The 13,107-nt window shown below is 45.9% G+C and overlaps 1 protein-coding gene across 1 annotated transcript in view; it reads left to right on the forward strand.

Moving 5' to 3' along the window:
* Nucleotides 1-1,309: 1,309 nt before the first annotated feature.
* The window catches only part of LOC102380198 (tetraspanin-15-like), a 115,004-nt gene continuing 103,206 nt past the window's right edge, over nucleotides 1,310-13,107 (forward strand). The window contains exons 1-2 of the mRNA XM_006032901.3: nucleotides 1,310-1,441; nucleotides 8,766-8,840. The gene's annotated coding sequence lies outside the window, so the exon portion shown is untranslated. The remainder of the gene's footprint in view (nucleotides 1,442-8,765; nucleotides 8,841-13,107) is intronic.

Here is a 13,107-nt window from a genome sequence, read left to right on the forward strand (position 1 = left end):
ATGCCACATCTGAATGGTCCCAAAATTTCTGGCCACCAGTAGCAGAACCGTACTGATCTTGTTGGAAAGCAAAGATGGAGCCCCCAGTGTCAGAGGGAGGGCAGAATAGAAGGAACAGAAAGCCCCTGCAGAAATGCCAAGGGGCATTAAGATAACAGGCCAAATTCCTCTCTGGTGCAACTGTGTTGATATTGGGTAGGAATTGGTTCCGTAGCAGCCAAAGGAAACACTTAGGAAGTACTTGGAAGACAAAAATTCCTTTATAGCTTTTCTAACAGAACACAGCAAGACACAGAGCTGCTCACAGCCCCTAGATTTAAGCAAGTAGCAAGCAAATATGTTTAGAAACCAACAAGGACTTCTCCATCTTACCATGCTCAGGTTGTTCTTAAGTATGGAGGAGTCTGGATTCTCTAATAGAAGCTTAATGATTGAAATCATGATTTAAGAAAAAGTAACTAGTAAACACGTGGAGATTTAGGTGGATCAACAAAGGATATGCATAGAGAGGATTAACCAAGCCCTAGAATTGACAAAGGATACAGTCTTTGTTCCATGAAGGGCAAAATCATTGGAAAGAAAAAATAAATTATACATCTAATTATCTGCTTGGGGTTTCTTGCTCACAAATTTAAGTCTTCCAATTTACAGAGTTAATTAAATGCCTTTCCTCACAGATGCACTACTTTCTAAGAGGTCTCATTTCAATTTTCCCCGCAGCCACATTGTCCTCATATTTCTCCCTCCCCCTAACCAGGAGAAAGACTTCACCTTAGGCCTAACCAAGTTGGTGGGCCTCTCTCTTTAAATTGCTTTAAAGTGAGCTCTGTCTTTGAATGTGACCACAAGGAGAGTGAAGGAGTATTACTAGCTATTGGTACATAGTGGAGTGCACACAAAAGCTGCTTTCCTTTGGCTGTGCATGAAATGGAAACTGAATCCAATGATTTAATCAAAGAAAGGTCAGAAAAATCTGTGTTCATTTCATCTGGATGCAGGTATAGCATATTCTGGAGTCTTGACCTGAGCTGGATCAGAAATAAGGAACAGTTTCTAAGAGCTGTTTGATACATGGTTCAACTCACGGATAAAATATGTTCATACCTTTCCTTTGTGGCAAATGCTGCCAAAATACTTTATGTTGATCATTTGAGACAATGGTAAAAGAAAGTTGGCAATGTTTCCAACAAGTTACCTTTTTACAGTAAAATATTTTTCATCCAGAGAGCTTATAGGGCTTTACAAAGTTGTCTGGGCCCTTTTATCTCCATTTTACAGATGGGAGACCTGAGGTACATCATCATGCAATAGGACTAGGGAAGGATTGGGAACACAAGTCCAGTTCTGGTCCTGTACACCATCTCCTTTTCTCTACACACTGCTGAGCAGACTCTGCAGCCTCAAGGTTCCTACCCCACGACTCAGTTTTGTCATCTTGCAGGTGATTTCAGCAATGCCTTCCCTGTCTATATCCACATCTGGCTATTTCTCTGTACATCATTGCTAGTACTCTGCTGAATTCACGGCAGAAGTGGGATGTTCAGCAGCTCTTTTAATCTTGCAGGTTCTCCTGCGCACCCCCATTGCTGATTAGCTGAGGGGCCCCGGTGGCCTTGCTATTTGGTGCTGACCGGCCGAGAGGTAAAAACAGTTCTATATTTAAAACCATGATTTTCATCTCTCCGATGATTAGGAGAAGCAGCGGGGGCCCCCACCAATTAGCGGGAGGGGAGAGGGGGGTGTCGCACATGAGGAAACCTGCAAGATTAAAGGAGCCACTGAGCAGCCCATTTCCGTCGTGAATTCAGTAGGGCCCTAAACACAGCTGAATGCAGACAAGGTAGCAATCATTAGTCTTGGTTAACTGTACTCCTTTATTTAAAAAATCCAGATTGAATTACATGAGACTCACTATGCCCTGATTTAGAGTATAATGCAGGTGATGATATTTCCACAGTGGTAACTATAACAATTAATTGTTAAGATAATGAAGCAAAGCTATTGGGTACCAAGTAATCACCACTGTTTCCAGTGGAGTTACTGTAGGCTTGCATGTTCTTTTGTTCTAACTGTGCTATTGAAACTGCTTTTATACTCCTTAAAGCGCCTTGACCAGTCTCATTGAGTGTGGTAAATGGTTTCCTTACACAAAAGTCCCTGGGATACTTGCCTTGAAAGATGCTTTGTAAATGCACATTGAAATGAAACCCGAAGCAAATTTAATGTCTTGCCTTCATAAACTTGCTTTGTATTTCAAAGGCATCTGATGGGGTTGTTAGTTACTATGGCGATTTTCATTTCCAGTGGATTGTATCAGAGACTATTAAGAGATGTAGCCTCTGGGTATGCTTCTACACTGTAAAATGTGCAAAGAACAGCCTTCCAGTCTCATCAAGGAGTTAGACTTGATCAGTCAGTGGGATTTGATAAGAATAGGCCTGAGCTACATGAAGCTGGGATCAGAGCTGTGAGCTCTATGGACGAAAAGCACTGTAGGAGTGTCACATATTAATAGTACTGTTTATTGTGGTTAAGTGCCAGAAGCACGAGCTGTAGACAGTCCTGGCATTGACAAGCCACAGGACTAGATGGCTTCTGTTTCAGCAGAGCAGACCAACTAGCTATGTCCCTCACCATCATGGCGGGACATCCATCTTCAACCAAACTCGTCAGCAAAGTAGCTTCTCTGGATTGGCATGGCAGGAATGACTTGGGGCCTTCTAGTTTCATCCTTCACTGGGGAGTTGCGCTTAATCTTACAGCTGGAGTACAGCTTGCAGTCAAGTGGGGAGTTCGTCTTGCAGAGGTCCTATGGAAGGGCAATGCACTGTGAAATGTCATTTGGTGTTTCACTGCTCTCTCTCAGCTTATGTGAGTTAAGACCCTGCTTTTCTTAGCTCCACCTTCCACAGTGAGCTCCTACTTCTTGCTCCTCATTGCAGCATATCATTCTAGATCCAAACACACAAACTCTGCAGTTATCTTTTATCCAAACCTAGCAAAGAAACAGCTGCCCATTGGGATGGTGTCTCCCACCTGGTAGGTCAGGACCCCAAGCCAGGTCAGGAAAACAGTGCTGTGAGTGCCTAGTTGTTGCATAGTTTAATACATTTTAGAGCAATGCAAATCTCACTCCTCCCCTGCACTGCATTATTATCAGTAGAACATTTCTAACTCTAAGAAATATAGGGGAGGGAGAGCAATGTTTTCAGATAAAGCGGGCTGCCAGCCCCAAATTGTTGAAAAACACCAAGTTAGGACAGAGGAGCATAAATTCTTGCAATAATCATCTAAGTACTGTAACTGGCCATTAGACACTGCAGTTTAGTGCAGACAGCAGGTACTGGTCCCACTGGGATCGGATTTAACAGCAAAATTCCTGTTCATTCTGGTGATGTCAGGTCTTCTTTCTTCACAAAAGAAATAGGGAAAGCAAAGGAGGGTAGCTGAGGATGGAAGCCACAAGCACGACACAGTTAGATGCCTCCATTCCAACAAAGAAAACCTGATCAGCCGGGTTGAAAGAGCTGACATCCTACAGGAGTTACCTGTTTTTACCAGTCTCTCATTAAACTGTCTCCATTAGGAAAATAGGTTGTTATATTGAATCAAATGCATCAGAAAAGCAAAAGGCATAATGAGCATATTAAAAGCTAATTGAGGACAAGTTTTTATAACGCCATGGCATTGTGGTTACTTAGATCGGTCATGAATGTACGGGCTAGATATCGTGAGCTGTGCTTTCAACCATTCTCCTCTCCTCCTGGTTCTTTGGGCTTCTCTCCTCTGTATTTACCTTTTGCTTTCTCTGGCATTTTCTCTTCTGGAGGAGAGGGCACCTTTGTCCAGGTGCTTTTGACGCATGATGACAGTAGGATGCTGATTCCAGAACCTCGCTCTGTCTCAACCCCTATAGGGATCTCTGGGTTTTTTGTTTTTTTCCCCCCAGTGAAGGCAAACTGCATGAAATAACTCATGCGGGACTCATCATAACACATCCACGTCTATTAATCAGAGAAAATAGACTTAAGAAAAACAATTTACTGAACACATCTAGACTTACCTTTCTCTTAAGACAAATTAAATATGGCACTTTCAGCTTAATTACAGAGAAAAAGTGAATGCATAGCTTACATCTCATATGAGCTATCTCTTCTCATTGTCTGCCATAGTTCCCCTGCTTTACCTGTGGCAGGTTAGGGTGTTAGGTCTGTGTTACATCAGGGTTGATGGTAGTCTTATATAGAGTTTAGATTATGATTGTATGGGCTGATGTGGGTAGGGATGATCCTGCCTCAGGTGGGGGTTAGACTGGATGACCTCTTGGAAGTCCTTTTCAGCCCTACTTCTCTGTGACTATGAATCTATGATTCTCTCTGACCACTTTGGTCAGACCATCACTACCACTTACTATCCACCTACCAACTTCTGGGTTTTTGTCCAGAGATCTTTTATCTGGGGATCCTGTGTGTTGGCTCTGGATTTAGAACCCAGAGGCCTTGTTCCGGAGCGGGCAGGAGGGAACACCCCCAAACTAACCGTGACCTCTCCATTTGATAATAGGCAAATTTATTGATACACAGTGATAACAGAAAGAAGCAATGCAAACAATCAAGCAGTTCTATATATCAACCAAATCCCAGGGCTGTCATCAGAGTCAGAATACATCTGGCCAGGATATGAGTGACTCTGAGGCACTCTCTTAGGTGTCAGATGTCAGCATGCCAGCAGTCTGGAGGGAGGATGCTGAGGCCCCCTCCCCACCTCCAGTGGGGTAAATGAGATGGGCTGGTGTTGTGCCCCATGCACTAGGGCTATGGGAAACAGCACCGTTCCAATTCGACTTCCATTTCGATGATTCGACGGGACAGTGTTTCGTTTCAAGTTTCATTTTGTTTCATTTCAAAAGCACTGTTCTGTTTTGTTTCGTCAAAACTGTTTTGCTGTTTCAATGTTTCGCCCATAGGTTATTGTGAGAAGCATACAATGCAGCAGGCAGGCAGATTGGCGGGGCTCGCCTGCATGCTGGGGAGGGCTGCAAGAGATGTGCCGGAGTCTTCCTAGGGGTGCGGGCCCCCAATCTGCCTGCCAGATGAGAGAAGCCAGGTGCTGCCACCTGGGACCATTGCCAGGAAAATTGCTGCTGCCGCCAGTCCCAGGTGGCAGCACCCGCTCCTCTCATCCAGCAAGCAGATCAGGGACTTGCCCACACCCTGGGGAGGGGTGCAGGGGCTGTGCTGGATTCCTCCTGGGGGGTGCAGGCCCCTGATCTGCCTGCCACAAGACAGACCGGTGCTGGGCACAGCCTGCACCCTGCGCCGGGAAGATCAGTGCTGCTGCCCCAGGCAACAGCACCCAGCTCCTGTCATCCGGCAGGCAGATGCACCCCTGGGAGGACTCCGGCACAGCCCCTGCAGCCCTCCCGGGAGTGCCAGCAGGCCCCCAATCTGCCTGCTGGGGTGCGCAGGATTAGGGCAGAGGCAGGTTCCTGCACTAGCTGATTTGCCCTGGGCCCCGCAACCTCATCGCAAAGTGGGTGCAGGACCCAGGGCAAATCAGTTTGTACGGGGACCTGCCCCCACCCTGATTCTGCGTGGCCTGGATGCAAAGAACCTGCTGCTGCCACCATCGGCAGTGTTGGTGGTGGCGGGGTGGGGTAGTGAGCGGCCAGACGCAAAGCCACCGGTGGCTCAGAGTCACCATGACCACTCCATCTGGCTCTGCAGGGCTCCCCAAAGTGTGGGGCCCGGGTCGCTTGCCTCGATTCACCCCCACCCAAGGATGGCCCTGGCTGCCGCTGACCCCAGGCAGCAGTACCCGGCTCCTGTCAGCCAGCAGGCAGATCAGGGGCCCGCCGGCACCCCCAGAAGGCCTGCGGGGGCTGTGCCAGAGTCCTCCCAGGAGTGCATGCCCTTGATCTGCCTGCCAGGTGCTGCTGCCTGGGGTCAGTGGCAGCACTGATCTTCCCGGCGCTGGGTGCAGATTTTGCCCAACGCCGGTCTGTTATCTGGCAGGCAGATTGGGGGCCCACACCCCCGGGAAGACTCCGGCACAGCTCCCGCAGCCCTCCCAGGGGTGCGGGCGAGCCCCTGATCTGCCTGCTGGATGACAGGAGGAGGGTGCTGCTGGCTGGGACAGGAGCTAAAGCTAGTAAGCCTGGCTTTGAAACTTGAAACATTTCAAAACGCTTGAAATGGTTTGAGTTCCCTTGTTCTGTTTCGAAGCTGTTTCAAAGGCTTTGTTTCATTTCGATTTCACTATTTCAAGCTTGAAATGCATCGAAACAGCTTCTAAACAAAACGCTGGGTGAAATGTCACACAGCCCCACCATACATATATACTAATTTGGTCCTTCTGGGTCTTCTCATAATTTGGTCTGCTCCCCCAAAACCAGGACTCAGGCCCCCTGCTCTGGGGGCTTGTTAGCTGGTACCACTTTATCTCATATTATGAGCAGTATGGTGCAATACTCCCTCAGTTCTCACACTGTTTTGTATCTATTGGCCTTGTTGTGTTAGCCAGCCTGTCTGCCCTGCAAGCTGGAGAAACTCTGTTTGTGTGAGACCCCGGCTTCTTAAAAATCAATTAACTCCTGCTGCCCATCGTAAACCATTCTGATGCATATAAGCCAATTCCCCAAAACCAAATCTTTAAATACCATTTTCTAAATCAACACTGTGGAAAGCCCTAGATCTTCAGTAGCCAGCGTGTTCTCCAAATCAGTTGTTTCCAGTTAACTGTGCCAACTACAGTAGGGTATAAGTCAGGGAAAGTGTACTAAGACACAGGCAAAATCAGAGTCCTGGCATTAGATCTATTCACGTCAACCACCCATTTCATGGGTTGGTTTGGTGCTGTGCTTTATTTGATGCTTAATTGATTTTTCATGTTTCCTTGTTTGGGGATTTTCATAAGTGTCAGTGTTGGTTTCCTTGTAATTTTCTCCTCCTAACAGAAACAATTCACAAAGTCTCAAATAATAGCTAACTACCCACAGTTTCTATCAGGAATTTAAATCCACACGTGGGAACCTAACTCTGGGCATAGGCATTTGGCAATGTCAGCCTAAACATTTAACGTGGTACCCAGGAATCCACTGGTGAAAGATGCTGTAAAAGTGCTAAGTATAATTTATCAGTCTTTACTAACAGAGGTCATTTAGTAAGGATGCAACCTCTCTCTTCCCTGAGAGATCGTGTTCACTTTTTCTGCACTGATTTTCTCATTCCCACATGCAGAATTTTGCTAGGGCTGGGTGCATACATATGTACTAAGTGAACTTAAAATAAGGTGACTTAACTAAGTCAACTTAATTAAGTTGACGTAAGTTAAGCCATATCAGAGCGTACACACATACAGCTCCTTGACATGGTGGCAGCTAGGCCTGTGCAAAGTAGCTAGTATTCACTTTGGATTCAGATTCAGCCGATTCGGGGGACAGCGATTCGATTACGTGATTTGAATCACTGTCCCGAATCGATTCGGCTGAATCTTTCACAAGTCCCCATCCCCCACCCGCTCTCCTTGCCCCAGCTCCCGGCTCTTTAAAAAAAAAAAAAAGCCCCCACTCACTGGTTGCTGCCAGGGGGGGGGGGGTTTTTTTTTTTTTTTTAAGAGCCAGGAGCTGCTGCAAGCAAGGCAGCCATGTGGGGGGTGCTGGGAGAGTGGGCAGGGGTTGTGGGGCTCATGGCAGAGCCCCCCACGCAGGAGCCGCGAGGTGGGGCAGCCACGGGGGGAGCTGGGAGAGCAGGCAGAGGTTGTGGAGCACTCAGAGGGGCTGGGGGAGCGGGCAGGGGATGGGGCCTGACAGGGAACCCCCTTGGTGCCTCCTCCAGTCCCCCTCCTCCTGCTCCCTACTTATGAGCACGGAGTCCGGGTCCAGCTCCCTGCAGCAGCAAGTGGGGATTGCCCGAATTTCTGAAGCTGTCTGAATCTTTTCCAAATCGATTTGGAGAACTTCAAATCAATTCAGACCTTTTAATTGGTCTCCTGATCCGATTCAGATTTGGAGATTTGGCCGCCGATTCGAGCCAAATCTCCTCCACGTCGAATCAGCACCTGAAGCTTCGCACCCCTAGTGGCAGCCATCTTGTGAGCTAAGTGACCTTAGCAAATGCAACTAAAGATAATATATCTCGGAGGTGTATTATCTTGTGCCGCATTTAAATTGACTCTGTTCCACATACTTGTGTACGCTCCAACAGTTAAGTCAACTTAAAAAAGTTAAGTCAGCTTCACTGTCAGAAAATTAGTACGTGTGTACACACCCAGTAGAGTTAGATTTTTTGGCTACAGAAGTATATCTGTGCTACTCCCCCACTTCCCTACTAGAAGGAAAAGGAATTTTGTCTTCATTACAGTGAGGTTCACCTAAATTAAATGACCAGATTATCAAGAGCTCAGGAACTCTCAATTTTCCTACTGGGGATTGCTGTGTACTGATATATAATTAAATCCAAATGCTCAATTTAGGTGCTAGAATGGGAGCAGAGCTTTTATGCCAATTCTCATCTGTGTTTCCAAATCTTCCTTTATTTCTACCACCCTCATTCACATGCTGTGCACCTAAAGCCTTCAGATTCCTGGTTGGTTGACAGCTGAGCTGCCCAGGAATTGTGCAACATAGTTGTTACTGCTGGTGTACTAAAATGAGAATGCAATACAAGTAACACAGCCTTTTTTCATGACTCGTGACCATTTAAATTTACCAGAGCCAATATAGCTCAGAGCAATGCTAATGGCCTGCTTTCTCTTTCTCTGCACAGTTCTTCTGGGTCCTCCTGGTGATCTTCATCACTGAAATTCTGTTGATATTTATTGAAATAATCTTCGAAAACCAGGTAAGTCAACTGAATTCATTCCCTTAGCAGTGCGAATCATATTTGTCCTGTTTTCCAGAGCAAATGCCTATTCCATTAACCAGTGATTTTTGATGGTTCACTCAAGGTGCTGAAAATATCAAAACATTTTGTCTTGTCATTTTCCAAACGTCTAATATTTTCCCTGTTGAGATGGCTTTCCATTTTGATATTATCTAAAACAGAAATAATTTCATCTTGACCCCTGATTAAAAAGTTATGGAGAACAGATTTGCTGCTCTTGCAGTTGTTTCAAGAAATGCCCATGACCTGAAAAATCCATTATTTACACATCTCTATGTCTCGTCCTGGGAACCGATGTCCTGAACGTTAATGCCGAGATTTTCAAAAAGATACTTTGGGGTTTGGATGCCCAGCGCTCATTAGTTTTAATAGGAATTGAACATTCAGATCCCTTAGGCAGCTTTGTAAATGTTCTTCTAAAAATTCAAGGGAACTTTCTGTGAAGATAGCAGCTTTTGTACTACAGCTCTTTGTCAACTAGTGAAAATCTAGCTACACCAGTGCCACAATGTTATCTGCATTTTTTTTATTGTGAAGTGCCCTGGCTTGGGGATTTCCTGCATAAATATGAACTACTTAACATGTTGTTTTAGATGTTGTCTTTTGTAACTAGCTTCAGTAGAAGAATTTATGTTAATAAATTTCACATTGGAGCCTAATTACATGTTTTTAATATGAATTAAATTAGCATTGGGGAAACATGTTCCCTTCTCCCTCCCTTGTACAGAGCACTCTGACTTTCCCTGTTGCTTTGTACAGAAGTTTTAACAGCACTGACCAAACAGCTAAGGGCCCAGGGACAGCAAACATGTCCCTCTAAGGGGTGACTTTAAAACAAGCAAGAGGATTAAGTTCAGGAGCTTGGTATTACAAGATAAAATGTGCAAACTTTTCCAAGTTTACAGCTGCACTTGCTTATCACAAGAGCGGGATTTAAATTCACTCCTAGTTTCCTAATTTTCCAGAGTCAAAATAAAATAAAGACTAGGGGCGTGCAAAATGGGCCATATTCAATTCAGATTTGGATTTGGCCCAAATCAGAGACAGTGATTCAATTCATTGATTCGGATCACTGTCCCCAATTTGACTCGGCCAAATCCGAATCTGAAGATTTGATGCTGATTCAGAGAATCAACAATTTGGCCATAAACACAGCTTTAAATGTTTTTTCTATATACCTCGAGGTACCAGGTGTGGCTCGTGAATGCTGGGATGGTGGGGCAGATGTAGCGTCCCACAGGAGTGCGGTGGGGCCACCCGCATGCTCGGCGGCGAACCTGGAAGTGGACCAAAAGTACTGGTCCACTTCCAGGTCCACTGGGGAGTGCGCTGAGAGCCTCCCCCCGCACTCTCCCAGCTTGGCAATCAGCTGCGGAGTACCCCGGGTGCCCCCGCCCCAGACCTAGGAAGCACCAGTCGCCAAGCCAACTGCTTCTGGTCCACTTCTGGGTCTGCTGCCGAGTGCGCTGGGGAGCACCCCACACTCCTGTGGGATGCTTCATCTGCCCCAGCATTGCATCATTCATGAGCCCCTGATACCTTGAGGTATGTAGAAAAAACATTTAAAGCTGTGTCTATATCCAAATCATCAAATCTTTCCAAATCCCTCTGGATTGATTTGATTTGGAGAGATTAAAGGGTCTCTTGATTCGATTCGGAGATTGGGCCACCGAATCAGGTTGAATCTCTGCTGAATCAAATCAGAGACCGAAGCTTCGCACAGCCCTAATAAACACCACTGGCAAATCTGTCTTTCTTTAGCTTTCTCTTAAAGAAACATAAAATATGCAAGATGGAGACAAACAGTTGTTCCATCATATCCAGTGTCCTACCCTTCATCCATTTGTCAGTACCAGGTTCTGCACTGGTTCTGTGAAACCCATGCCATGGCATGCACCTAGTTAACTCTGCAGTTATCTGCTGTGGTGGGGAGAAAATGTCTTCCTGATTCCACTAAAGGATCAGCACATGTCCCTGAAGGATGAGGATTAATGGTTTTGTTTTGGGGTTTTTTGTCATTTTTACCCTTGCTAGATGGTGTACTTATTTATGTGCTGTAGGATGAATTACACCCACTCAAGTCCTTTGGCAGCCTCCTTAAAGGAGTAGGTTTTTCCCACTTTCTGCTAAATTTGCTAAACTCTTTGCCTCCGTTATGTTAAATGCTTTTTTTAAAATTTGTGCATGAGGTGCTTATTATAGCAATTATAATATTGCTATAATAAGCATTGGGGAAACGCTTTAAAAATGCTTATGATAGAAGTTCCCTTCTGCCTCTCCCCAGACTAAGCTGAAACCAACGTTGTTATTTTCCATATTATCTTGACTTTGCAGTCTGCCAAATTACTTCAAGGCCTAGCCTCAGTCTGTGCTGGCTCATACAATGTATGGTATAGAAGAACGATCTCTAAAATGCATACTTAAGGGCTTTATTAAAATCGATTCTCTTTGTACAAACAATTTATAGCTCTTCCAGTCCCATAAATGCTTGTGTTGGGGAGGATGATTTTAAAGATTACATTACCTGCTTGGTGACCTCAAATCCTAAAGCCAAATCAAAAACTTGTGGGGCTGAGTGTCTCATCATGATGAGTGTGAGAGTCCGGAGGGCACTCACCAGGGGTGTATCCCCAGCCAGGAACACGGATCACCAGACGCCATCACGTCGACCCTGCAGTAGGAACCCCAGCACAGCTTTACCTGCACGGCAGGTGAAGCGGATTGGGGCCAATCGGCAGCGTGGACTATATCCGGGGGTGGACCTGAAGAGTTGCCACTGGAGCAAGGGCAAGGAGCCAAAGAAGGGAAAGCTGGGGCAAGTCACCAGGCAGAGTCGGACCTTCAGGATGTGGGGCAGCCCCTTTGATTGAGTTGGGCAGGAGACCGGCAGTTACCGCCTCCCTCTCACTCAAAATCCATTATATCATCAAAGTCGTGGCAGGCGGGAAAAGAAGAGGCGTCGAATTCCCTCCCGCTAAGTCATAGGGGCACAGCTGCCTGAGGGGCTGGTGAATGTCAGCAGGACACCGGGGTGTTCGCCCATATGCGGTGATGACCTGACAATGAGTTATAGGAATCATAGCAAAGTAGGGTTGGAAGGGACCTCACAAGGTCATCTAGGCCAGCCCTTTGCTCAAGATGGGACTGTGCCTGACTAAACCATCCCAGCCATGTGTCTGTCCAACCTGCCCTTGAAATTTCCAGTGATGGAGACTCCAGTTTTCCTAGGCAGCTTGTTCCAATGCTTGGCCCCCCTAGAGTCAGAAAATGCCTCCTAATCTTCAGCCTAAATTTTGTCTGCTGCAGCCTGAGACAATTTCTCAAATCCTGGTCCCTATGGCCACAGAGAAAAACCCATTTCCTTCTCGCTAATTGCCCTTCAGGTATTTTCCAGACTAAATAACTCACGGTTTTTTCAGCCTTTCCTCATAAGCCATGTTTTCCAGCTCCATAATCATTTTTGTTACTCTACACTGGGCTCTTTCCAGTCTGTCCACACCCTTCTTGAAGTGTGGGGCCCAAAACTGGACACAGTACTCCAGGTGAGGCATCACCAGTGTTGAATAGAGCAAAAAAATCACTTTTCTTGATTTGCAAGTGACACTTCTATTAATAAAACTGTGGAAGAAGAAAACCCCAGGCCTTAATTTCTGCTGACTTCTTGCAGCTAGTGCTTGCCTTTTCTCGCCTATTTTGCAATCTGCTCTTTCTCCCACCCTTTTCCCTTGTTGAGCTGAGTAGGCCTATAAGATCAATAGGTCAGACCACAGTTTATGCCCTCTTGCAGCTTTCTGGTTCAAACCAGCTTTCTGTTTGTAATATCTTGCGTCATGTGACCTGAATTGAAACATATAAAAGCTTGCTTTAACTGTCTGTTGTGTGGGGCATGCGGAACTGATAAGAGGAAGCTCTGTCTGTTCGGTGTCCTCCCCTGCAGCTGCTTGTATAATAAAAAGTATCTGACAACTTCAAAACCAAACCACAAAGTGAAGCTTGTTTCTTCCACAGAACCCAGGATGCTGTTGCCTTTTTGGCAACAAGAGTACGCTCTTGGCTTATAGGAGCCAACAGTGGTCAAAGGAGTTTTGCACAAGCTCCCTGTAGACAAGCCCATGTGACTACTTGTTGCATTATAGGAATTTCAAGAGCCAATTCTCCTGAACCATCATGAGGGATGGATTTGGCCATGATATTGTAGACATGCTTGCTGAGTTCCAGGAAGCTG

This window comes from Alligator sinensis, unplaced genomic scaffold, assembly GCF_000455745.1.
Source record: "Alligator sinensis unplaced genomic scaffold, ASM45574v1 scaffold1030_1, whole genome shotgun sequence".
Classification (NCBI taxonomy): Eukaryota; Metazoa; Chordata; order Crocodylia; family Alligatoridae; genus Alligator; species Alligator sinensis.